Genomic DNA, 24,678 nt, shown 5'->3' with positions numbered 1-24,678 from the left:
TCCCGCTCCTATTTCTTATGTTCTTAAACCGTGAGTTTCTGGATGTTGGATAAGGAAACTTTGAGCTCAACTATGCTTTCCCCCACCATCAAATGGCCTGATGACAATAACTACCTACTGACCAGATGGTCTTTATCTATCAGTGAATTTCTGATCACAAGATCACTATGGATGAGGGAGGCCCTTTGGCCTATTCCAGGTCATCCATCCAAAATGACTGTAAAGCTCCCCATTACAACATCCAATTGGTTTTTAAATTATTCTAGGATTTCTGCTTCCAGCTACTCTAACCAGGAGTCCATTCTATTTGTTGATCCCTCTTTTGCGTGACGAACTTCCTGAAATCAGTCCTAAACTTACCCTTTACTAGTACAGACTTGTGACCCTTTGTTCTACTCTCAATGTTGAATTTAAAGCAATTTTCCAGATTTACAGGGCTGGGTTTTCATTGAGGAGGCAGGTAGGAGGCGGGACTACAACTTTTGGGGTTGTAGTCCCGCCTCCATCGAGTTGTAGCCAACCCACGCGATTTTGACTTGATTGACCTTGTTGAGCCCACCCAGCGGGCTCAGCAGGCCAATTAAGAGCCACCTGGCAACAGGTGACGTCACAGATTGATATTTCATCTGTCAAAACCTTTTGACAGATGAAATATCAGCGTTTCACAGCTGTTTGAAGCTGTCAAACACTGACAATCTGTACTATAAGTTAATTCCTTCCTCTCAGGATGATTTAGAGATCTCTCCGGAACAGAATGCTGAATGCTGCAATTTTTGACAGATTGCGACCATTCTGCTTTCTGTGCCGGTGAGATGAGGGACTCCCGAAACCTGAAGGAAAGAAGGCTGTAAAGGTAAGTAAAACTTCTTTAAACGGGATGGATTTGTGCCTCCCGATTTCGGTGTTTTAACCCCCCACACGCCTCCAATCCCGCCTCCACGGCCCAATGAAAATCCTGCCCATAGTTTCCAAACCATTTATAATCTTGTACACTTCCGTCAGATTACCCTTCCTGCAGAATGGACATGTAATTGGCAAATTAACTTCAATATGGATAAGTATGAGGTTGTATAAATTGGTAGGAAGAATAAGGAGGCCACATACTCCTTGTAAAATGAATGTCTAAATGGTGTAGAGGAGCAGAGGGATCTGGGAGTACAGATACACAAATCACTAAAAGTAGCGACACAGGTTAATAAGGCCATAAAAAAAGCAAACAAGGCACTGGGGTTCATTTTTAGAGCGATAGGATTGAAATGCAGAGAACTTATGTTAAACTTGTACAGAACCTTGGTTAGACCACACTTGGAGTACTGTGAACAGTTCTGGTCTCCATATTATAAAAAGTACATAGAGGCACTGGAGAAGGTGCAAAAAAGGATTTACTAGAATGATATCAGAACTGTGAGGTTATACCTATTAAGAAAGATTGAACAGGCTGAGGCTCTTTTCTCTAGAAAAGAGAAGACTGAGGGGTGACCTAATTGATGTCTTTAAGATTATGAAAGTGTTTGCTAGGATGGACATAAAAAAGATATTTCCACTTGGGGGGGAGACCAGAACTAGGGGCTATAAATATAAGATAGTCACTAATAAATACAATAGGGTATTCAGGAGAAACTTCTTCACCCAGAGAGTGGTGAGAATGTGGAACTCGCTACCACAAGGTGTAGTTGAAGTGATTAGCAGAGGTGCATTCAAGGGGAAGCTGGATAAACACATGAGGGGAAAAGGAACAGAAGGATAGGTTGATGGGATTAGATGAAAAAGGGTGGGAGGAGGCTCATGAGGAGCATAAACACCGACTTGGAACTATTGGGGTGAATGGCCTGTTCGTGTGTCGAAAATAATATGGCCGGAATGTTTCAGGGTGTTAGCGGGTGGGATCGGTGGCGGGTCGGGTGGGAAAGCATTTTTTTTGACAGTGGGTTGGGAAGCCGCTGCCAACCTGCCGTAACGCACCTTTCCCAATGTTGGGTCTGTCAGCGCTGAGCAGGCCCAACAGGCAGCGGTGGGGGACCCAATTAAACTCATTGTCATCTACTGAACAGACCCTTAACAGTCTTTTTTACCTTACTTTTTAACTTTAACTTCATGGCCACGGGAGCCACGCTGTTTGAGGAACACATCTGTCAACCTGAGGCTTGTGTTGGATGGCTATTGCTCCATCTGATTCCTTGACAGCTTCAAATGTACAGTAAAAGCTCCCACCTGACAGAGATCACTTTCCTCAACCACAAGCTGTTCCTTACTGCATTTCCACAACAGATTCAGCATGCTGCAAGTCTTTCCACAAGTCTCCATCCAGTCTCATCTTATTACCTCTCTCACCATTGACAGATCGCTTCTGTCATCTGTATTTCACCTGCCATCTATTCCATCAGCATGGGTGCCGTTATACTGTCTCACCATGGTCCTCAGAATCGGACCACGATCAGCCCCAACACCAGCAACACCAGGCACACCAGCAGCACTAACAACCACACCAACTTTCTCCACAATCACCTGATGCTGCACATGACACAGGGCATCAGCACCCGAGCACATTGCTGCCTGGGAGGCCATGGATGGCCTCATCATGGACAGATGTACTTAACTTTACACTGTACACCCTGGCTGCCACATAAGGCACCAGGTTGGCACCACCCCACACCAACAACATAAAGCATCCCTACAATGCCCAAGCCATTCCTTTCACACTCATCACCATTTCAGGGGGTACCGTTGCATCTCACCATTCACCGCAACTCACTAAGGCACTTCAAAAGGTGCACACAAATCTGTCCAAGACTGGAAAGTGTTGAAAATAAAGATTTCAATGTTTGACAGCACATTAATAGAAACTTTACATAAACATTGGTTAAAACACCCAAATGGCTACCCTTGTGTGTTATTAGTTGGTATGATTTGCACTAGAATGAGGCTAAGTGTGAGGAGTGGCTAGTGAGATGGGGATGTGATAATGTGGATAGAGAGGGATGGGTGGAGGTGCAAGGTAAGTTGGTGTGAGTAAGGATGTGCAGGAGTCAGGTAGGGAAGGCAGAGTGATGGGAATGTGATGAGAGACACAGCAGGATGAGGTTGAGTGTGGCTTTGTACTAACATTTCGTGATCTAATGAGATAATTGAAATGTTTGTGCAACTGCATCCAGGTCCTCCTGACCACATCCCTGCTTGTGACCTCCTCTGCAATGTGCAACCCGGCTGTTTTGGTCTCCCGCCCATTGGAAGGGAAGAGGACCTCCCTGCCTGCTCTGACTCCTTCAATAAGCATGTTGAGGGAGTCATGGGAGAACCTGGGTGGAGCCCTCTGCCTCTGTGCAGTCATTCTCAGTGTTTGCTGCACTTCAATGCTGTGGAACACTGACAGCACAAATGTCAAAAGTTAGGTGTCCACGGTCCCTTTAAGGAAACCGGCCGATGACGCATCATAAATGACGTCACCAGACCCGCTTCCTCTAATTGGGCTGGGAAATGCACTGGGCGGGCTTAACAAACACTATCAACGTAAATTCATTTTAGACAGCAGGATGGAGCCAGCAGCGGGGCTGTGACCCACCACCGACATAGCCCGCCCCGGACCCGCCGAGGTGAGCTATATCCTGGCCTATGTAATTACTATGTGATACCTCGCAGATGTCTCCTTAAAAGGTTGAAGAACATCATTTCTCCAGTCTTTCCTTGTAAGTGAGACTGGAGATCAACCTTGTGGCTTTTCTCTGTGCTGCTTCCAGTGAGGAAATGTCTCCCTTGTGGCTTGGTGTCCAGAACTAGACACAGTACTTAAGGTATGGTTTGACCAGAGCACTGTACAGTTTGATCATGACTTTCTCTGACTAGCACCACCTGTTTTGGCTATGTCGTTCAACATTCTGTTAGGTTTGTTGATTGCTACTTGTCATTGGTTGGACATTTTGAGCAGAGTCTGAGGGCTCGAATTTTCCAGGGCTGTGGAGGCGGGAATGGAGGCATGTGGGGTGTTAAAATTGCAAAACATGCCGGGTGGGCCCAACCCAGCCTCCATCCCACCTCCAAGCAATTCTCAAGAAATCGTGTTTACTGCTCCCATCTCCGTCCCGCCTCCAAGAGGCGGGATAGGCCCTTAAGGCCCTTAACAAGCACTAAATTGCCTCTATTATCACATTTTGAAAGGCCTTTGTGATTTTAACCCTTTTCCCACCTGAAGCACGCCTGCTCTGAAACACAATGGTGAAACCTGACGGGAGCACAATTGGATTGCTGACCATTAGCTGCAGCTCCACCATTAAATAGGATATTTGATCAGCCATCATTTGCAGGTGGCAGGACTTTATTGTCTCAGGTCTGGGGGAACTTTTAGAAGGCAGAACCACAGCTGTGGAAGTTTGGAGCCTGACACCCATCTCCAGTGTGACCTCCTGGGAAACCCCTCTCGCCACCTTGACTGAGCGCTTCCTCAACTGAGGCATATACCAGAAGCATGGGAGCCATTTATTTCCTTCTCTTCTGGACATCAGATGAGGACAAAGACCAGCCGCAGCACCAGCAGAACCATGAACAACAGCAGCACCAACATCAGCAGCAACAACAGGAGCACCAAGCTGCTGCTCACCCACCTGAAGCTGCACAGGCCAGGAGGGGCCAGCGCATGGAAGCCCGTCGGTGCAGGAGATACCCCCCAAACAGGGTCTACAGACACAGGGTCAGCTACCTCAACATGTCTGAACAACAGTGCCAAAGGCGGCTCCGAGTTTCGCGAGAGGTAGTGGGTGACATCTGCGCAATGCTACAACAAGACCGGGAGCCCAGAGGATCAGGTGGACACACCTTACCAGTGGCCGTCAAAGTCACCACCGCACTCAACTTTTGCCTCCGGCTCATTCTAAGGATCAGCAGCAGACATCAGCGGCATCTCCCAGGCGGCCGCACACACTTGCATCACGCAGGTAACCAATGCCCTCTTTGCCATTGCGCACAATCACATCCATTTCACCAAGGATCAAGCAAGTGTCACGGTGCGTGTGGTTGGATTAGCTAATCTGGCAGGCTTTCCAAGGATGCAGGGCATCGTTGACTGCACACATGTGCCCCTTAAGAGTCCCCATCGCAATCCAGGTATTTTTGTCAACCGCAAGGGCTTCCACTCCCTGAACGTTTAGCTGGTGTGTGACTACAAGAAGGAAATTTTGCATGTTTGTGCCAAGTACCCTGGCAGTTGCCATGACTCCTTCATCCTGCACCAGTCTAGTGTGCCTCCGCTATTCAGTCCGCCAGACCAACTTAACGGATGGCTACTTGGAGACAAGAGCTATCCCCTGAAGATGTGGCTAATGACACCGTTGAGGAGCCCATCCAACGAAGCTGAGGAGAGCTACAACTCCAGCCACATTGCCACCAGATCCATAATTGAGCAAACCATCGGTTTCCTGAGGATGCACTTCAGATGCCTGGATAGATCAGATGGAGCCCTGCAGTACTCAGCAGCCAGAGTCTCCAGATTCGTCGTGGTTTCCTGTGCTCTTCACAACATGGCACAGGGTCATGGCTTGCACATTCCTGAGGACCAAGTGACTCCTCACATATCCTCTTCAGATGAGGAGGAGGAGGAGGAAGAGGAGGAGGAAGAGGAGGAGGAGGTGGAGGAGGAGGTGGAGGAAGAGGAGGAGGAGGAGAGCGAAAATGAACATCTGGCAGAGACCCATCAACCAGCGGCAGCAGTACGCGAGAACATTGCTGCCCGGGATGCAAGGAACGCACTCATCTTGGCCAGATTTGCTTAGCCTAGCCAATCAAGTACGTTTGCCTCGTAACTTCTTACCAGAGCTTCGACAATGGCCAAGAACCAGTGGATTCCTAACAATTTGACCACCATACTGACAATTGCAAGTAATCCTAAGCCCTCAATGTGGAAGTCCTATTAGCGAAATGACACATGCCACAACTGCAGCAGTAGCCATCAGATTTTTTATTTACAGTAACCATCTGATGGCTTTTCAACATTAAACATCAAATTTCACCCTTGTGACTATCTGTGCAGTATCTTTCACTTACGCGTGCTTCTACGTAGTGCTTCCCCTGTGGCTTCGGCAAATGTGGAGGCCCCTTGCTCAGTTTCTTGCTGCTTCTGTCTCGACACCTTTGGTGGGCATCCTCTGGGGTTGCGAACCTGTGAGGGCTCACAAATAGTCTGCTGCTCCTGCGGCTGTGCAGGGGTTGAGACGCTGATCTCAGTTGGGTGGGGACTCTGGGGGGGCTCTGAGCGAGGGCTCTGCAGTGGCATGGAAGAGTGAGCGCTTGGAGAGGAGCCCCCACTTCCTTGATGTCTGCCACCAACCTGCCTCTCATGGGTCAGGTCCCCCTCAGCACTTGCAAGTGGCTTGAGAGCACCTTGCTGCACATCAGGGGGGACCATGGGGACCCGTATCTGCACTGGCAGTCCTACTCAGAAGGACTTCCATGAAGTTCTGGTTTCTCTGTTCAATAAATGACCATCGCTCCTCCAGAGATGTCATTCTATTCAGAACACTCACCATGTTTTCTGCACTCTGGCGACTTATCACCTCCATGGAGGATGCCATCCTTTCCATGGTGATGCCTTCATGTGTCAATGACTCCACAAAGGCTCTGTTCATGTTTGCAATGGACTCCTCCATTCGCTCCACATTCGCAGTGACCGTGGAGACAAAACCTGCCAGAGACTCCTGCATCTGTTCCTGGAGTTCCAGCACCGCTGATCTTGTGGATGGACCCAGAGGCAGAGGGCCGACATGCAGCTGAGCCGAGCTGGGAGAGTCCTGCGCCCTCCGACTAAGACTCTCCACTGCTGTCCCTGTTTGCACAATCTGCTGATGCTCACTTGTGAGCTGTGATACACCAGGTGACAGCACTGCACTATCTCGCGAATGTCCCACCGAGGTGTGAGTGTCTGCGCTGGTGCTGGGTGCGCTGAATTCTGCTGATGCTGCACCCTCAGAGGTTGCAGCTTCCTCTGAGGAGCCTGGATGCTCAGGCTCTTCCTCCTGGCTAGTGGGGACGGGTGCTTGCGATGGTCCTGTGGGGGAGTAAAGGAAAGAATCAGAGATGTGATGCCAAGGGTACATGCACATTGCATATTGCAGATGACCATAAGTCCATCTGTTAGAGCTTCAGAATCATTATCAGCGAGTCATGCAATGTCAATGAGAGATATGGAAAACTATTCTGTCACCAGCTTGCTGTGATGCGCCCGTCTGTCCGTCCCCCACTTGCGCATCGTCCACCACTCCCACAATCTCCAGGACCGCATCCTCTCAGGGGGTAAGCTGGGCTACTGAGGGTGGCCCTCCTCCTGTCCTCACTCTTTCCCTCTTATTGTGAGCTCTCTTTTCCTGCAATGAGGGAGACTAGTAGAGTTTGAGTGAGAATGAAGGAGTGAATGTAGAGAATCCATAGCATAGATGCTTAGTAGGAGACAAAGATGGAGTGAGGTGGCAAGACCAAGGGCCCTCCCTGTGTGTTGTAAGTTGTTTTCATAGCATCACAGTGATAGGGAGTGTGAGGGCTGCATAGTCGAATAGTTAGGTGAAAGTGACCATCGAGAGAGAGGGAATAGGTAAGGATGCATGGATATCAGTGTCAAGTGGGATGTGGAGGAAGAGATTGCTAAAGCTGAGTGCTGGTGAGGAGAGGCAATGTGGATCAGATTGAGGGTGATGGGAAAGTCATACTCACTTTTCCAGTGCGCAGAAGGTCATGAAACCTCTTCCTGCACTGAAGCCAGGTTCTGTGGGTTATCGACAAAGAGTTGACCTCCTGGGCCACCTGGATCCAAACAGCCTTGGTCTGCTGGGGAGGCTTCTTCCTCCCTGAAGAAGGGAAGAGCACCTCTTTATTGGCTCTTGCTCCCTCCACTAAAGCTTGCAGGGCAACGTCATCAAACCTGGGAGCAGACCTAGGTCTCTCGCTGGTCATTCTGCCTCCAGGTCCCTCTAACATGAAAGGCCAAAAGGTTGGCAGTCTGCAGAAGAAGCAAGGCTTGTTGCAGCAGCAATGATGACGTCATCGGAGGCGAGTTTCAGACTGAAAAAACTAATTGCGCCATGGGTTCCCACACGCTGGAACTCAATTACCCACTTAAGTTAAAATCGCATCATTCTCCCACATCGATTTAAAATCGGGTGGCTAACACGAAAAGCGGATTACACGACCCTAGCCCGCCCCAGTATCAAAATCCAGCCCTGAAAGTCTCCTTGTAGGATTTGTGGAGGTCATTTCTTTTTCTCTTTAGTTCACTTTTGATTTGTTTATTAGTCCATTTAGGGTTCCGCCTGTTTAGTCTAAGTTTGCTGCTTTTAGATATGTATTTATTCTGCACGCTAAACATTGTACCTTTAAAGGTGTCCCAGTTGTTCTATACTGAAGTGTTATTGAACAGCCACCCAGAATCAATTTGCTTAAATTGTCCCCCTATTTCTTGGAGATTAGCCATTTTGAAGTCACAAACCTGGCTTCTAGGCTTTGATGTTTCTGAATCTCAGATCATATTGAACTTAATCATTTCTGTTGTCCCTGTCCTCTAGGGTAGTACAATTTTAATTTCTTGTACGTTGTCTTGGTCATTTACAAATACCAGGTTGAGATGAGCACCACTTTTCATGGCTTCTTTAGGACACTGGGCCATGAAGCAATCTTGTATTGTGTTTACCAGCTTTGATTATAGACCAATTGGGTTTCCCCAATTTATATTAGGTTGATTGAAGCCACCCACTAAAATAACTTTTGTGTTCACATGTATGAAAATGATTGTATTGTATGTAAAATGTACTATGAATACAAAGGAGATATTATATACCTTAATCCTTATTCCCCCATGGAGCTCACTCCAAATATTGGCAGATCTGATAAGCTGCAGGTACTGCACAAATCTACCATGTAGACATTATAGAAAACACACTCTTATCAGCTATACAAATAATAAAAGACAATTTGGAATGAGAATAGGCCATTGCGTCTGTGGAAACCCTTTCCTTTCAAAAAGCCATGTGCAATGTGGACTTTTCCAAACTTATTTGATCTGAGGGAGATGAGGAGCCACAGCCATCTGGTTGATTCTTAACTGTCCTGTGAAATGCCCTAGCAAGCCACTCAGTTGCATCAAACCGTTACAGAGAGTAATTGCAGCAGTTCAAGAAGAAAGCCCACCGCCACCTTCTCAGGGCGGGCAATAAATGCAGGCCTTGCCAGCAACACCCACATCCGCAATTTAAAAAAGAAGAATTGAAGTACATGGAAGCATAGAAACAAAGAAGATAGGAGCAGGAGTCGGCCATTCGGCCCCTCAAGCCTGCTCCGCCATTCAATGACATCATGGCTGATCACCCAAATTCAGTACCCTGTCCCTGCTTTCTCCCCATATCCCTTGATCCCTTTAGCCTTAAGAAATATATCCAACTCCTTCTTGAATATATTTAATGAATTGGTCTCAACTGCCTTCTGTGGTAGAGAATTCCACAGGTTCACCACTCTCTGGGTGAAGAAATTCCTCCTCACCTCAGTCCTAAATGGCTTACCCCATATCCTTAGACTGTGACCCCTGGTTCTGGACTCCCCGGCCATCGGGAACATCCTTCCTGCATCTAGTCTGTCTAGTCCTGTTAGAATTTTATAAGTTTCAATGAGATCCCCTCTCATTCTTCTAAACTCTCGCGAATACAAGCCCAATCGGGCAGCACGGTGGCATAGTGGTTAGCACTGTTGCCTCACAGCACCAGGGACCCGGGTTCGAATCCGGCCTCGGGCGACTGTCTGTGTGGAGTTTGCACATTCTCCCCGTGTTTGCGTGGGTTTTCTCCGGGTGCTCCGGTTTCCTCCCACAGTCCAAAGATGTGCGGGTTAGGTTGATTGGCTTTGATAAATTGACCCTTAGTGTTAGGGGGATTAAATACGTGGGGTTACGGGGATAGGGTGGGATATGTGTTGGTGTAGGGGTTACGGGGATCGGGTGGGACATGTGTCGGTGCAGGCTCGATGGGCCGAAATGGCCTCTATCTGCACTGTGGGGTTTCTGTGATTTCTGTGAATTGACCCAATCTCTCCTCATACGTCATTCCTGCCATCCCAGGTATCAGTCTGGTGAATCTTCGCTGCACTCCCTCCATGGCAAGAACATCCTTCCTCAGTCTAGCAGCTCAGCAGGTAACAGCAGTAGATGGGTGGATGGGCATTGTCGGCTGGAACAGGTTACCTTAAACTTGAATGATTGCGTGGCAGAGCAGAGTTAAGACAGTCAAGGCACACAGTGTAATGGAGCAGAGCAGAACACAAAACAAAGAGATGCTAAAGATAATCACGATCTTTTGAAACTGATGTTTAAAAGCGATCACGTTGCTGAGGATCTCTTTTTAAATTGCTTCTGACCGAGGTAATTAACTGTTAACTCACCATTTTTAAGGATCAAGAATAAACATTACATGATTTGAACTTGTTATGAGGCCACAGATGGTCAGTTTTAATGTGGTAGACATGGACCTACATTAAAATCTATAGCTGTGCCCTCATGGATTTGGAGGCCTGTCTGTATTTATCGGCCCGTGGTAATCCTGCAATTTCAGACAAGAGGAGCCAAGAACTTTTTTTATTTCAAGAATGAAAAATAAGGAGGACTGTACACTACAAAATCGAAATGTGATGGAATCTCTGAGGCTGGATTCTATCTCATTTGTCAGGGTCATATCAATCTACTGACTGATCCCATACCTCAGTCAGAAAAACTGAAGGAGGCCAGCTACAAATACTGGGTCATCTAATGGACAGAGGTAGTGACTAAATATTCAGCCCCAATTTTCTGAGAAAGGCAAAATCAGGGCTGTGCTTGTCTATGGAGTGGGCACCCTCCCCCACCCCACTACCAACAGGGCAGGCTGGCATCACTGAACTACACAAGGAAATCTCCTCCCCTTCACTTTCCTCTCCTGGCACATGGAATACATAAGCAAGAAAGCAGAATTGTCACTCAACTTGGAGGCAGAAAATTGAGCAAGCTAACATCTCTTAAAGGCCTGCTGGTCCCATTAAAGGGGAGTCCAGGAGTGAAGTAGTTGGACTGAGGTCGAGCAGGCCTTGCAAAAACGTGTGCAATTATGATAGTGGGATAGACTCTGGCAGTTAGCCCTAATTCTTTGGAGGTCCTGCTGCAGGAGGTGCAGCAAAGGAGGGTAGCCCACATTGGAGCCAAAGCACACCTACGTGTGTAGGCAGAGGTCCAAGCTATCTTGTTGAAGGGTGTGGAGTGAGTTAATGCAGCATTCTGGACTAGTGTACTTGGGAACAAATAAGGATGAATTTCACTGGTATCAGACGTGCCAAAGTAAGTGTTCCCATCTTGTATACATACTTATTCTTCCTCTATAGAAGGTATAGCACCAAGGTCAGTATTTCTGTGCTGCATCATCAGCAAGATAACTTGCTAGGCCATTTAACTCTTCTCACAGCACTCTTCCATATAACAGAAGGCACAATTGTACAGATGTGCAGTAATACTCTACACGGAAGAGTGCAAAGTTCAGCTCATGAAGAGTATTGCCAGCAGAAACAACATTCCAGGTCAATTACAAAGTCCTGGCCCTGGTATGGAGTTTGTGTGGGGAACAGGGGTGCTATTTGGGATACTTTAGAAGTTGCTATTGTCTTCCTAAATATGTTCTGCTTACAAGCCAAGGCTGCACACAACTACAAAGAGAAGAACAGGACATACAGGAGAACAAAGACCCTGAAGCCACTTATGTAATTTGAGGTGATGGCCCTCTTCTTCTTGGTCAAGAAGCTGTGGAAGGGACTGGCAAGGGTAAGTTTGAAAGCAAGTTGTCACCACCTGGCAAGCATCTTCCATTTATTATCTTTTCCTCACTCCTATCATTCTCACAGAGGCGATGCATGCTCAGCAGCTGCATGACACTCTATGGGCTCGATTTTGCCAGGCCCGAGGAGGCGGGATTGGAGGCGTGTGAGGTGTTAAAATCGCAAAATATGGCGGGCGGCCCTGATCCCGCCACCAGCCCGCCTCCAAGCAATTTTCCCAGAATCAGGGTTTCAGACCCATTTCCATCCCGCCTCCAGGAGGCGGGATAGGCCCCTAAGGCCCTTAACAACCAGTTAATTGCCTCTATAATCACATTTTGAGAGGCCGTTCTGATTTTAACACTTTCCCCCCCATCCTGCACGTCTCCTCTGGAACACGCCAGTTAATCCTGGTGGCCTCACAAGTGGATTGATTACTAACAGCTGCAGCTCCACTATTAAAAAGGAGTTTGCACCAACGATCATTTACAGGTGGCAGAACTTTGTTGTCTCAGGTCTGGGGGAACTTTTAGCAGGTATACTCATTGTTGTGGAAGTTTGGAGCCTGACACCCATCTCCAGTCTGACCTCCTGGGAAACCCCTCTCTCCACCTTGACTGAACACTTCTTCAACTGAGTCATATACCAGAAAAATTGGAACCATTTATTTCCTTTCCTCCTGGACATCAGATTCGGACGAAGACCAGCCATGGTAGCAGCAGAACCATGAAAAACAGCAGCACCAACAGCAGCAGCAACAACAGGAGCGCCAAGCTGCTGCTCACCCACCTAAAGCTGTACAGGCCAGAAGGCGCCAGCGTGCGACAACATTACTGCCCGAGATGAAAGGGACGCACTCATGTTGGCCAGATTTGCTTAGCCTGCACAATCAAACACTTTTGCCTCGCACCTTTTTACCAGAGCATCGACAATGGACATGAACCTGCGGATTCCTATCATTCTGACCACCATACTGACAATTGCAAGTCACTCTAAGCCCTCAATGTGGAAGTCCCATTTGTGAAATGACACAGGCCACAAGTTCAACAGTTTGCCATCAGAATTTTTGTTTTCACAACAAGCAACTGATGGCATTTCAAAAATAAACACAACATAGCACCCAAGTGACTACCCTTGTGACTACTTGTGGATTATCTACCTCTTACGGGTGCTCCTACGTGGTGCTTCCCCTGTGGCTTCAGCACACAGGGGAATAAAGTTGAATTATAAAAAAGATGTGGAGGCCACTTGCTCACTTTCTTGCTGCTCCTGTCTCGACACCTTTGACAGCCGTCCTCTGGTGTTGCGAACCTGTGAGGGCTCGGCAACTGTCTGCTGCTCCTACGGCTGTGCAGGGGATGAGACGCCCATCTCATTTGGGTGAGGACTCTGGTGGGGCTCTGACTGAGGGATTTGCAGTGGCATGGTCATGTGAGCGCTTGGAGAGGAGCCCCCACTTCCTTTTTGTCTGCCACCAACACCCCTCTCATGGGTCAGCCCCACTTCAGAGCTAGCAAGTGGCTTGACAGCACCTTGCTGCACTTCAGGGGGGGCATGAGGACCCATTTCTGCACTGGAAGTCCTACTCCAGAGGACTTCCATGAAGGTCTGGTTTCTATGCTCAATAGCTGACCATCGCTCCTCAAGAGATGCGAGTCTATTCTGAACAAGGACCATGTTTTCAACACTCTGGTGACTTAGCTCCTCCATGGCCGTAGCCATCCTCTCCTCTACTGTAGCCATCCTTTCCACGGAAGTTGCCATCCTTTCCATGGTGATGCGTTCATGCGCCGATGCCTCCACAAAGGATCTGCTCATGTTCGCTATGGACTCCTCCATTCGCTCTACACTTGCAGCGACCCTGGAGACAAAACCTGCCAGAGACTCCTGCACCTGTTCCTGGAGTTTCAGCACTGCTCTGCTTCTGGATGGACCTGGAGGCACAGAGACGACATTCAGCAGAGCCGAGTTGGGAGAGTCCTGCACCCTCTGACGAGGACTCTCCTCTTCTGTCCCTGTCTCCACCATCTGCTGATGCTCACTTGTGAACTGTGACACACCAAGTGACAACACTACTCTATCTCGTGAAGGTCCCACCGAAATGTGAGTGTCTGCGCTGGTGCTGGGTGCGCTGAATTCTGCTGACGCTGTGCCCTCAGAGGTTGCAGCTTCCTCTGAGGAGTCCTGAAGCTGTAGGGGGTGGTGTGGATTGGCGCGTGCGCCCAGTCACTTATGCCCCTGACTGTGAGCGGTTCGAATCGTTTCCATACCCCTGGGTTCTAGACACTGGACTTAAGTACAGGCTGCGATACAGAAAAGACTTGAGTAGACAGGTGGTTTGGATGTGAGAAAACCAAGATTTTATTGCACAGAAAATAACACAATCTTACAAGAAGTTACTAGCATAAAAAAATTACAGGCAAATACACATAACTATACTTATACAGGGAATGGGGAACACACGGCACATCGAGGGAAAACAGTTATCTTAACAATCCCCTTATCCTTATCCCACCCCTTATACCTAACTAGATTAAGCTATGAGGGGCCAGAATTCATGCTCACCAATCAAAGATCTGCTGAATTCAAACAGCGGTGGGGCTTGGGGTTCGCTCTTTGTGCTCTCCGGGGCCTGCCATCGTCACGTGGTCTCGGGGCTTTGTAAGGGCGTCGTCCAGGTACAAGTACCCCAAAGTTAAAGTCTCTGCTTGGGTACTTTACCTCGCAGGGATGATGGTTCCTCTTCCTCGGCCGGCAGTTGGAGTTTGCATGAAGATAGTCGACGGTGAGCTGGATTGAAGGCCCGATTATTCGAAGCATTTCTTCAATCGTCTTCCCAATTCGTCTTCCTCACCACCCCGCCTCGTCTCGTCCTGCCTCGCCTGGCCTGGTTTGTCCATGTCCGCCTAGTGCAAGGCCGGGCATTCCTGATGAGATGGGAAAAGCACGAGCAGTGGCCAGGCAGTAAGCGCGGGACGGGGAAGAGCAGCAGCTATGAGGGCGAGGGGCCGGAGCAGGAGCCAAGAGCAAGGGCAGAGAGCAGAGAGAGTCAGTTGCTAGTGGACCTACAATTATACTCCTTCGGATGGCCCTTATCTGTGTGCCAAATTCATTGTCCCAATCTTGGCAGGCTAGTTTAAATAATGTCGCAATCTAAACTAACTGTTTTTTAGATGGCCGGTAATCGCACCTACTGACCCGATGTCTGAGTTGTTTTGTTATTAATACATCTTAATCAGCCTGACCAGCCTTGATGGCTTCCCTATGCTGTTTCCGATTATTTATGCAAACAACTTGATGGCCTTAAGTATAGGCCTAACTGGTTTTGATCTGTCTCCGATTTGACTTAATGCATATTCAAAGTCCTGTCTGCTTTTCAAAATACAAAAGTCTCTCTTCACAGAAACTGCAGCTTAGGTTTCGATTTCCCAAAAGCTGCTTGTGCCACAGAGTCCAAGCTTTTAAAATCTTGCAGGTTTTTGGCCATGAGGTGCGGACGCCATCTTTGGGTGTCCTTTTTAAAATGTCCATGCAGGGTCCCTTTTATTAATAATAACCTTTGGGGAAATGTTGAAATTTTGTGAATCTTACACTCTCCCCTGTGATACTAAAACTTGCTTGAAATATCATTCTTACAAGGTGAGCAAAATTTTTCTGACCCTCCATAGTCAACCTTCCCCTGCAATTACCTATCTAATACACCCACGACACATGCGCTTCCCATTCCATGAAAATGTAGTGTACATCAGCATACATAGGATAAATTACAGACTTTACACACATCCAAGCACAGAGGGGGTCCAACACCCCTGCACCACTTGGTACACATACATCTTTATTAAACGCATCGCAAAAAAACAACAGAAACACCTTTATTAAAAATAACAAACACAGAAAAACAACAATCCTTAATCAGAATACAAGGAAAAAGACTTAAACAGGCGTATCTCCCTCCACCTTCACATAATGTTCCTTCCAGATCTTCTGGTTACGGAATTCTAACAACTGACCTTTTCCCTTACACTGAATGCAAACTAGATACAACACAATCTGACCCTCCGTGAGCACTGGGGCTAGTACATGGGTGGGGGTCCGCATAACCCTGCCAGTCATTAGCTCGTATGGGGAATACCCCGTGCTTTTAGACTGGCTGGCCCGGATCCCCATCAAAACAAACGGTAGGACTTCGGCCGATTTACGGGGTGCGTCCACCATCTCCTTCCTTAACCTTTCCATCAGGGTCCGATTTATGCATTCCACAATCCCGGATGACTGCGGGTTGTGGGCCACGTGCCATTTCCCCTCGATGCCTAACAGCATAAGGGTGTTCTGGATCACCTGTCCGGTGAAGTGACTCCCTTGGTCGGACTCCACAAACTGTGGTAGTCCCCACCTCAAGAACACTTCCCGGACCAAGATCCTGGCAGTACCCAAAGCTGTGGCTGTTCTGCAGGAAAAGGCCTCTACCCATTTGGTAAACACGTCCACCAGGACTAGGCAGTATTATAGCCTCCCTGGGCGGTGGGCAGGGGCCCAATGTAGTCGGCTTGTATCGACTGCCATGGTCTCTCTACCCTCCGGACGTGTCCCATAGGTACCTTCCTTTTGTGGGGGTCGGGGTTATTCGCAGCGCACACAAGACAGCCTGCACAGAACTCACAGATATCGTCCCTGAGTCCCGGCCACCATCCCGCCTGTTCCACCCGCTGCCAGGTGGTCTCAGGCCCAGGGTGTCCCGCTCCTGGACCCTCAGGGGCCAGTTGAAGGAATTCCCTCTGGTGCTGCTGCGGCTCAACCCACTGTTCCCCCCGAAACAGCATACACTCTTTAACGGAGAGGGTCACTGTGCCGTACGGACCCTCTATTCCCTTTCCCTCAGCGGCTGCACTGAGGACTGCTTTTAGGACGGGGTCTTGGGCTTGGACCGTCTTAAGGTCCGGGGCTAATGCTACCCCTACACTCCCTTGTGTCCCGTCCCTACCTCTGACCGCCGCCGCCATGGTTCTGGACCCAAATGGGTCCCAGAAAGTGCCTGTGCGGGCACCCTCCTTGGCGAGCAAGTCAGCCTGCTGGTTGCCCTGGCTGCGGGGTTCTGTGGAGGAATGGGCTTTCGCCTTGTGGATGAAAACCTCCCCTTGCTCCCCCACTGCTGCCAGGATCTTTTCCAGCAGGGGCTTTATTGTGAGGGGTCTCCCGTCAGTGGAGGTGTATCCACGGCGGGACCAGATGGCCAGGTACTCCATACACGAATTGCACGTGAACATGCTGTCCGAGCAAATCATGTAAGGGTGGGGAAGATTTTGGGGTGTGTAACAACGTACACCACCGTGGACAGTTCAGCCTGCTGGGTGCACATGGTGCTGGGGAGCTTAATCGCCAGGGCAATGTTTGCCGCTGGGTCATAAACTCCACACCCCATGAGACACTCGCCAGCAGAATTCCGTGCTGGAACAGTCTACTTAGATCTCGCGGCTTGTGGGATGTATCCCGGCCCGTAAACCTATGTTTACTTCCCAAATCCCTTCGATGGAACACCGGTGGGCTGTTCCAGGATATACCAGGTTGGCTGCGAGCTTTGGCTCACAGAGACCCTTCACCTTCAGATCCATCTGTGAGAGGAGCAAGGCCCAGCGGGCAATGCGGGCACTGCTCACTGTCCCATCCTTGATCCTCCCGTCCAGAAGCATCTGGGTGGGTTTGTGATGGGTGAGGAGAGTGGTGGGAGAGGTGCCTGTGAAGATCAATGATCTTTTCACAGCCCAATGTGTGGCCAAAAGTTGCCGCTCACAGTTGGAATAGCTCCTTTCCACATCAGTGAGTATCCTGGAGGAGTAGACCACCGGCTTCAGCCTGCCGTGCCGCTCTTGGAGCAGCACAGCACTCAGGCTGTCCCCGCTGGCTGCTACCTCCAGGAAAAACTCTTTCCCCCCATCTATAGCCCCTAGAGCTGGCGCGGTCTGCAAGTCTTTCTTGAGCCTGACAAATGCTGCCTGGCAACTCTTATCCCAAAGCTACTCCACTCCCTTGTGTAGGAGCCGGAGCAGAGGGGCTGCGGTGGCCGCATAGTCCTCAATGAAATCTCTACAGTACCCGGTCAGCCCCAGAAATGACCTCACACCCGTTACTGTGTTGGGGACCAGTAGCTCTTGTACCGCTTCTCTCCTAGCCTTATCTATGGCCCTTTCTCCAGCGCGCACGGTCAGGCCGAGGAATTTCACCTCCTGCTGGCCGATCTGCGCTTTCTTGGGGTTTACTTTGAAATCCATCTGCCCTAGCAGCTCCAGCAGTTCGGCCAATAGTGGGCCATGCTCCTCTTTCGAAACAGGAAGCAGGTCATCCACATATTGGACAAATTGTCTGGGCTGGCTAAAATCCTTCAAACTGTTGGCCCTGCACTGATGGAAAATGCTGGGGCTGTTGTGGAAGCCCTGAGGCAAGCATTTCCACCTGTACTGTTGCCCTTTAAACGTAAAGGCAAACTTGTACTGGTCCTCCCTCCTTACAGGGATGGACCAAAACCCATTGGAAATATCCAGCACCGTGAAAGTGGTCGCGGATGCTGGAATACTCCCTATGAGGTCGGCAACTGCTGCTACTGTGGGTGCGCTGGCTGGGATGTTACTATTGAGCACCCAATAGTCCACCGTGGCCCTCCAAGAATTGTCCGGCTTTCTGACTGGCCATAATGGAGAATTCACGTGGGTAGCTATCGGTCTCAGACCTCCCTGCTGCACTAACGAGGACATGGCTGCTTCCATGTCTGGCTCTGCTTCCCTGGGGAAGTTATACTGTTTCTGTGGTCGGGCCATGGAGTCCCCGTCTACGCTGACCTCAAACCCTGTGACCCTCCTGCAGTCGTGTTTGTGAGTGGCAAATGTGGCCAGGTGGGTCTGCACAAATGCCTGGAACTCTGGTGGGGTGTTGCTGACCATGAGCCCGAGGTTATAATCCTCTTTGGGCTTCATGGTGCAGAGGGTCCCCTTCCCTTCCTTTCCCGGGATTACTACTACCTCTCCGTTATTCACTTTACCTGCCCCCCAAAGGCAATGATTCCTCAAATCCACTAGGATTCCGTGGCCTACGATAAAGTCGGCTCCCAGGACCCCTCTTCCACTCTCTACTTCCCATTTCATCAGGACACAGGTCCACTTGGAGCGGAGCGGTCCCAAACGAATGGTGAGCGGGATGGAAAACGAGCCAGCCTGTTCCCTACCCGTGAACCCCGATAGACTGTATGGGACCCTGTTAGAGAGAGGCAAGGTGGTGGGGTTAGCTGAGTAGACCACGGTGCATGATGCCCCCGTGTCTAACAGATAGGTCCTCGTCACCTTCTCCAGCTCCCTCTCCAAAAGGGGTCTTTTCCACTCATCGTACCGGAGAGAGCACAGATAAACAGGCTGCGCTGGCTCTAGTCGCGGCTGTGGGTTGGATGGGGCGGATGGGGTGAGAGCACCAGTGGCAGCTGCTACTCTCCCCTGGCCAGTCAATAAGGACCTCATGGTGTCCAAAAGTGACTCGACCTCTGCGGAAGGGATCCCTGCCCCCGTCTTTTGGGCTGGGGCTGTGGGATGCTTTCCCTTGTTATCTTTCCAAGGGTTTTGCACTCCTTCCGCCAGTGACCATCCTTCCCACACCCGTAACAATTGGTCTTGGTGTTGGGGGGGTTACTCCCTTCCTGGTGCCACTCTTTCTACCCGGTCTGGGTTTTACCTCATGCACCTTTCCCTTGGGTGGGTGTGCATCGGCTCCCCTACCGTTTTTGTAGGCCAGAGTGAGCTGCCTAATCATCGTGTGCTCGGTGGTCTGGGGATTTTTGGGATCGAACCAGACTTCTGCCTTGGCCCGGACCTGTGGCAAGCTGTTCGCCACCAGGCAACGGAGCCAATGGGCCAGGGAATCCCAGTTCAGGAACGCCCGGTCTGGCGTCCCCGGACAGGCCCTCCGGTACACCGGCCACCGCCGGTCCGCAAAAGCCTGCATGGTTTCCCCTGAGAGCTGGATCGTCTTCTCCACACGGGAGAAAGGACTTCCCTCATCCATCCCCATGGCCTCCAGAACCGCATCTTTAAACTCCTCGTACCCGCTCTGCCACCTTTTACACTCGTCAGAGAGGGATTGGAGGAGATTACTCTCCAGGGAGAATAGCAGCATCTTGGCCTTCTCAGCGTCATCGCAGTCGTTGACGCTAGCTGCCTGCTCTACTTCCATGAAATGGATCGAGGGGTCTCACTTTTCGGAGAGCCTCAGGAGATGGTTGACCATCGCCCTAAGCTGTTGGGTGTTAAAGGGTAATATGAACTGGTTTTGGAGGGGTCCCTCATTGTCGCCATTGACAGGTGGGCCGAACCTCCGATGCCGTGCTGGGCACATCGGTCCCGGTTCCGACCACTCTGGCGGGGGTTGCTCTACCTCCACCTCCACCTCTGGCTCCACCCCTGGTTCCACCCCCCCCTTGCTGCCAAACCTCGCTGAAACTTGGCGCTACGGGTGGTGGTCATGAGATCTCCTCTCTCTCAACTGGGTCGTCCCTAGACACTACCGGTGATGTTGGAACTGTCCTCCCATCAGTCCCCATAAAATCTGCCTGACCTGCCTTTGGGCTTATGAGGCATACCATGCCTTTTGCCTTCCGTAGGGACCGGCTCAGATTTTCTATCCGCTCCTTAAAGGGGCCGTGGTCTGCCTCCTCAAACCCCTGTTCGCTCGCTAGCTTGTACGCTGCCTTTACCTCCTTTAATTTCTCTTCCTGTTCTCTAATCTGCCTTGCCAAGCGGGCGTTCTTCTCCCGTAACCTTAACTCATTTCCCTTGGCCTCAGTGACTTGGCACCGTAGGTATTCCAACTGGGCCTCGTGTTCACCCACTAAATGCACTCTCTCCTGATTCAGGGCCTGCAAAGCCACGAACAACTTCTCCCCTGCTAGAACCTTATCCTGGATCTCCAGGCTGACTCCCTTAACTCGACTGCCTGAGCTGCAAAATGACTGTCCAAAAGCTGGACCTGCTTTTTAAAACACATCAGCAAAACTGCCTTCTCTAAGGACTTCTTGTGTTCCTTTCCCTCTGTCCACTTAGCTGCTGCATCTATTGGACGCCCAGCCTTTAACAGAGTGGTGATCCACTTCTTAGTGATACTCACCTTGCTAAACACATAATCAGAAATCCTTTCCTCCATCATGGTTTGCTCATCTGAGCCATTGTCTACTGTATCGCAACCCTGTTGCCTGTGTCCTGCCGCGGTCGCCATTTCTGTAGGGGGTGGTGTGGGGTTGGCGCGTGCGCCCAGTCTGTTATGCCCCTGACTGTCTGTGAGCGGTTCGAATCGCTCCCACGCCTCTGGGTTCTAGACACCGGACTTAGGTACAGGCGGCGATACAGAAAAGACTCGAGTAGACAGGTGGTTTGGATGTGAGAAAACCTAGATTTTATTGAACAGAAAATAACACAATCCTACGAGAAGTTACAAGTATAAAAAAATTACAGGCAAATGCACCTAACTGTACTTATACAGGGAATGGGGAACACACAGCACATCGAGGGAAAACAACTATCTTAACAATCCCCTTATCCTTATCCCACCCCTTATACCTAACTAGATTAAGCTATGAGGGGCCAGAATTCATGCTCACCAATCAAAGATCTGCTGAATTCAAACAGCGGTGGGGCTTGGGGTTCACTCTTTGTGTTCTCCGGGGCCTGCCGTCATCACGTGGTCTCGGGGCTTTGTAAGGGCGTCGTCCAGGTACAAGTACCCCAAAGTTAAAGTCTCTGCTTGGGTACTTTACCTCACAGGGATGATGGTTCCTCTTCCTCGGCCGGCAGTTGGAGTTTGCATGAAGATAGTCGACAGTGAGCTGGATTGAAGGCCCGATTATTCGAAACGTTTCTTCAATCGTCTTCCCAATTCGTCTTCCTCACCACCCCGCCTCGTCTTGTCCCGCCTCGCCTGGCCTGGTTTGTCCGTGTCCACCTGGTGCAAGGCCGGGCATTCCTGATGAGACGGGAAAGGCATGGGCAGTGGCCAGGCAGTAAGCGCGGGACAGGGGAAGAGCAGCAGCCACAAGGGCAAGGGGCCGGAGCAGGAGCCAATAGCAAGGGTAGAGAGCAGAGAGAGTCGGTTGCTAGTGGGCCTACAATTATACTCCTTCGGATGGCCCTTTTCTGCATGCCAAATCAGGTTAGTTCATTGTCCCAATCTTGGTGGGCTAGTTTAAATAATCGTAGCAATCTAAACTAACTGTTTTTTAAATGGCCGGTAATCGCACCTACTGACCCGATGTCTGAGTTGTTTTGTTATTAATACATCTTAATCGGCCTGACCAGCCTCGATGGCTTCCCTAAGCTGTTTCCGATTATTTATGCAAACAACTTGATGGCCTGAAGTATAGGCCTAACTGGTTTTGATCTGTCTCCAATTTGACTTAATGCATTTTCAAAGTCCTGTCTGCTTTTCAAAATACAAAAGTCTCTCTTCACAGAAACTGCAGCTGAGGTTTCGATTTCCCAAAAGCTGCTTGTGCCACAGAGTCCAAGCTTTTAAAATCTTGCAGGCTTTTGGCCATGAGGTGCGGACACCATCTTTGAGTACCCTTTTTAAAATGTCTATGTAGGGTTCCTTTTATTAATAATAACCTTTGGGGAAATGTAGAAATTTTTGCGAATCTTACAAAGCTCAGGCTGTTCCTCCTGGACAGTGAGGACGGGGGCTGTCGATGGTCCTGTGGGGGAGTAAAGGAAAGAGTTAGAGATGTGAGGTAAAGGTTGCATGCACATTGAATTGTGCAGATGATCATAAGTCAATCTGTTAGAGCATCAGAATCATTATCATTCACTCATGCAATGTCAGTGAGAGAGATGCCAGACTATTCTGTCACCAGCTTGCTGTGATGCACCCGTTTGTCCATCCCCCACTTGCGAATCTTCCTCAACACCGGCGATTTCCAAGGCCGCCTCCTCTGAGGTGGTGAGCCGGGCTACTGAGGTTGGGTCTCCTCCTGTCCTCACTCTTTCCCTCTTATTGTGGGCTCTCTTTTCCTGCAATGAGGGACACAAGTGGAGTTTGAGTGAGAATGAAGGAGTGAGTGTAGACAATCCATAGCATAGATGCTTAGAAGGAGACAAAGGGCCCTCCCTGTGTGTTGTAGGTTGTTGTCATTGCATCACAGTGACAGGGAGTGTGAGGGCTGCATGGTCGAATAGTTAAGTGAATGTGACCATAGAGAGAGAGGGAATGGGTAAGGGTGCAGGGATGTCATTGTCAAGTGGGATGTGGAGGAAGCGGTTGGCAAAGCAGAGTGCTGGTGAGGAGAGGCGATGGGGATCAGATTGAGGGTGATGGGAAAGTCATATTCACTTTTCCTGTGCGTAGAAGGTCATGAAACCTCTTTCTGCACTGCAGCCAGGTTCTGCGGCACATAGAGATTGAGTTGACCTCTTGGGCCACTTCCATCCACACAGCTTTAGTCTGCTGGGGAGGCTTTTTCCTCCCTGAGGAAGGGAAGAGCACCTCCTTATTAGATCTTGCTCCCTCCACCAGAGCTTGGAGGGAGGCCTCATCGAACCTTGGAGCACACTTTGGCCTACTGCTGGACATAGTTGCTGAATGAAGCGATCACAACAATGGCCATAAAGGTTAAAGTCTCCAGAAGAAGCAAGGCTGCTTGTGGGCCTTAAATCCAGCAGCACTGATGACATCATCGGAGGCGACTTTCTGCATGAAAAGACTCATTGGGCCAGGGGTTCATACATGTTGGAAATCAAGTGCCCAATTAGGGCAAAATCGCACTTTTTTCCCACTTCACGTCGGAGTCGGGGTCCTGACACGAAAACCACCCGACACGCCCCAGCCCGCCCCCAATGGTAAAATCGAGCCCTAACTGTCTCATAATTGTAACTTTTCTTCAAGGCGTGGTCTCAGGGTTGCATTGTAAATCATCTTCCTTTTCTCCTCCCAAGATGAGTTAAAGCAATCGGCACCCTGCCACATCGTAGCAGCTTCTGTCACGCACGCCCCCTTACACCCCCTTACACCCAGCATTAGCACAGCTATTAGCTATTAGCCCCCCTGAGAACTTAAGGAGTAAGTTTGAGGTAGGAGTGCCCAGGGAGTCGCAGGAGAAGAGCACGTTGGGGGAAAAGTCAAAAAAATCCAACGTGGAGCTTTTATTTCCCTAAATATACCATTTAAATGAGGCTCCGTAGCACTGCCCCATTCCGCTATTAAAATCATGCCGTAGAATATTGGGTGTGACGCATGTTGGAAATGCAAGTTTGTGGGCCCGGTTAGCCAACCTGTGCCTGACACCAGCAAGGTTCTGCACCACCGGCAAAGCCTCAAAATGATCCCTTTTGTGCCGCCATGAGGACTGGTGCATGAAAAGTTGGCAAATCTCAATCATTTATTCATTCAGTGCTATGTAAGAGAAGAGTCTCTTAAACTATACAGAAGTTCCTTTCACAATCAGCCATCTATTTCTAACAATAATATCAGTAAAATAATTGCAGCCTCACAATAAACAACATCCCTTGCATAAATCAGACAGAGTGTTGTCCTGACCCCTGCTCAGCCAATGCTAAACTCTTGTTCTCGGTGACCAATGGAGTAGAACGATGGTCCAGTGTCAAAACAGCCATTTCATGACAAGATGTGGTCTTGAGCCCCCAAATGCTGCAATTTAATTGGCTGACAGTAATGCCTCAATTTGAAAATCAATTAAGCCAAAGAAGCCTACAAATAGAATTAATGAAGCGTTAAACAACGTGACAAGAATCCCAGAGCAGGGTCTAATTAACTGTCAACAATGCATTCTGCTTCTATAAAAGACACATAAGGCAGCTGCAAATTTTGGAATATATTTATCAGTGTGTTTGTATGTGGAAGCTGCAG

The sequence above is a fragment of the Somniosus microcephalus genome, chromosome 20 (assembly GCF_052327205.1).
Source record: "Somniosus microcephalus isolate GS21.2 chromosome 20, FLI_Smic_1.0, whole genome shotgun sequence".
In the NCBI taxonomy this organism is placed as follows: domain Eukaryota; kingdom Metazoa; phylum Chordata; class Chondrichthyes; order Squaliformes; family Somniosidae; genus Somniosus; species Somniosus microcephalus.
The sequence above is the reverse complement of the archived record's forward strand: the minus strand, read 5'-3'. Positions refer to the sequence as shown.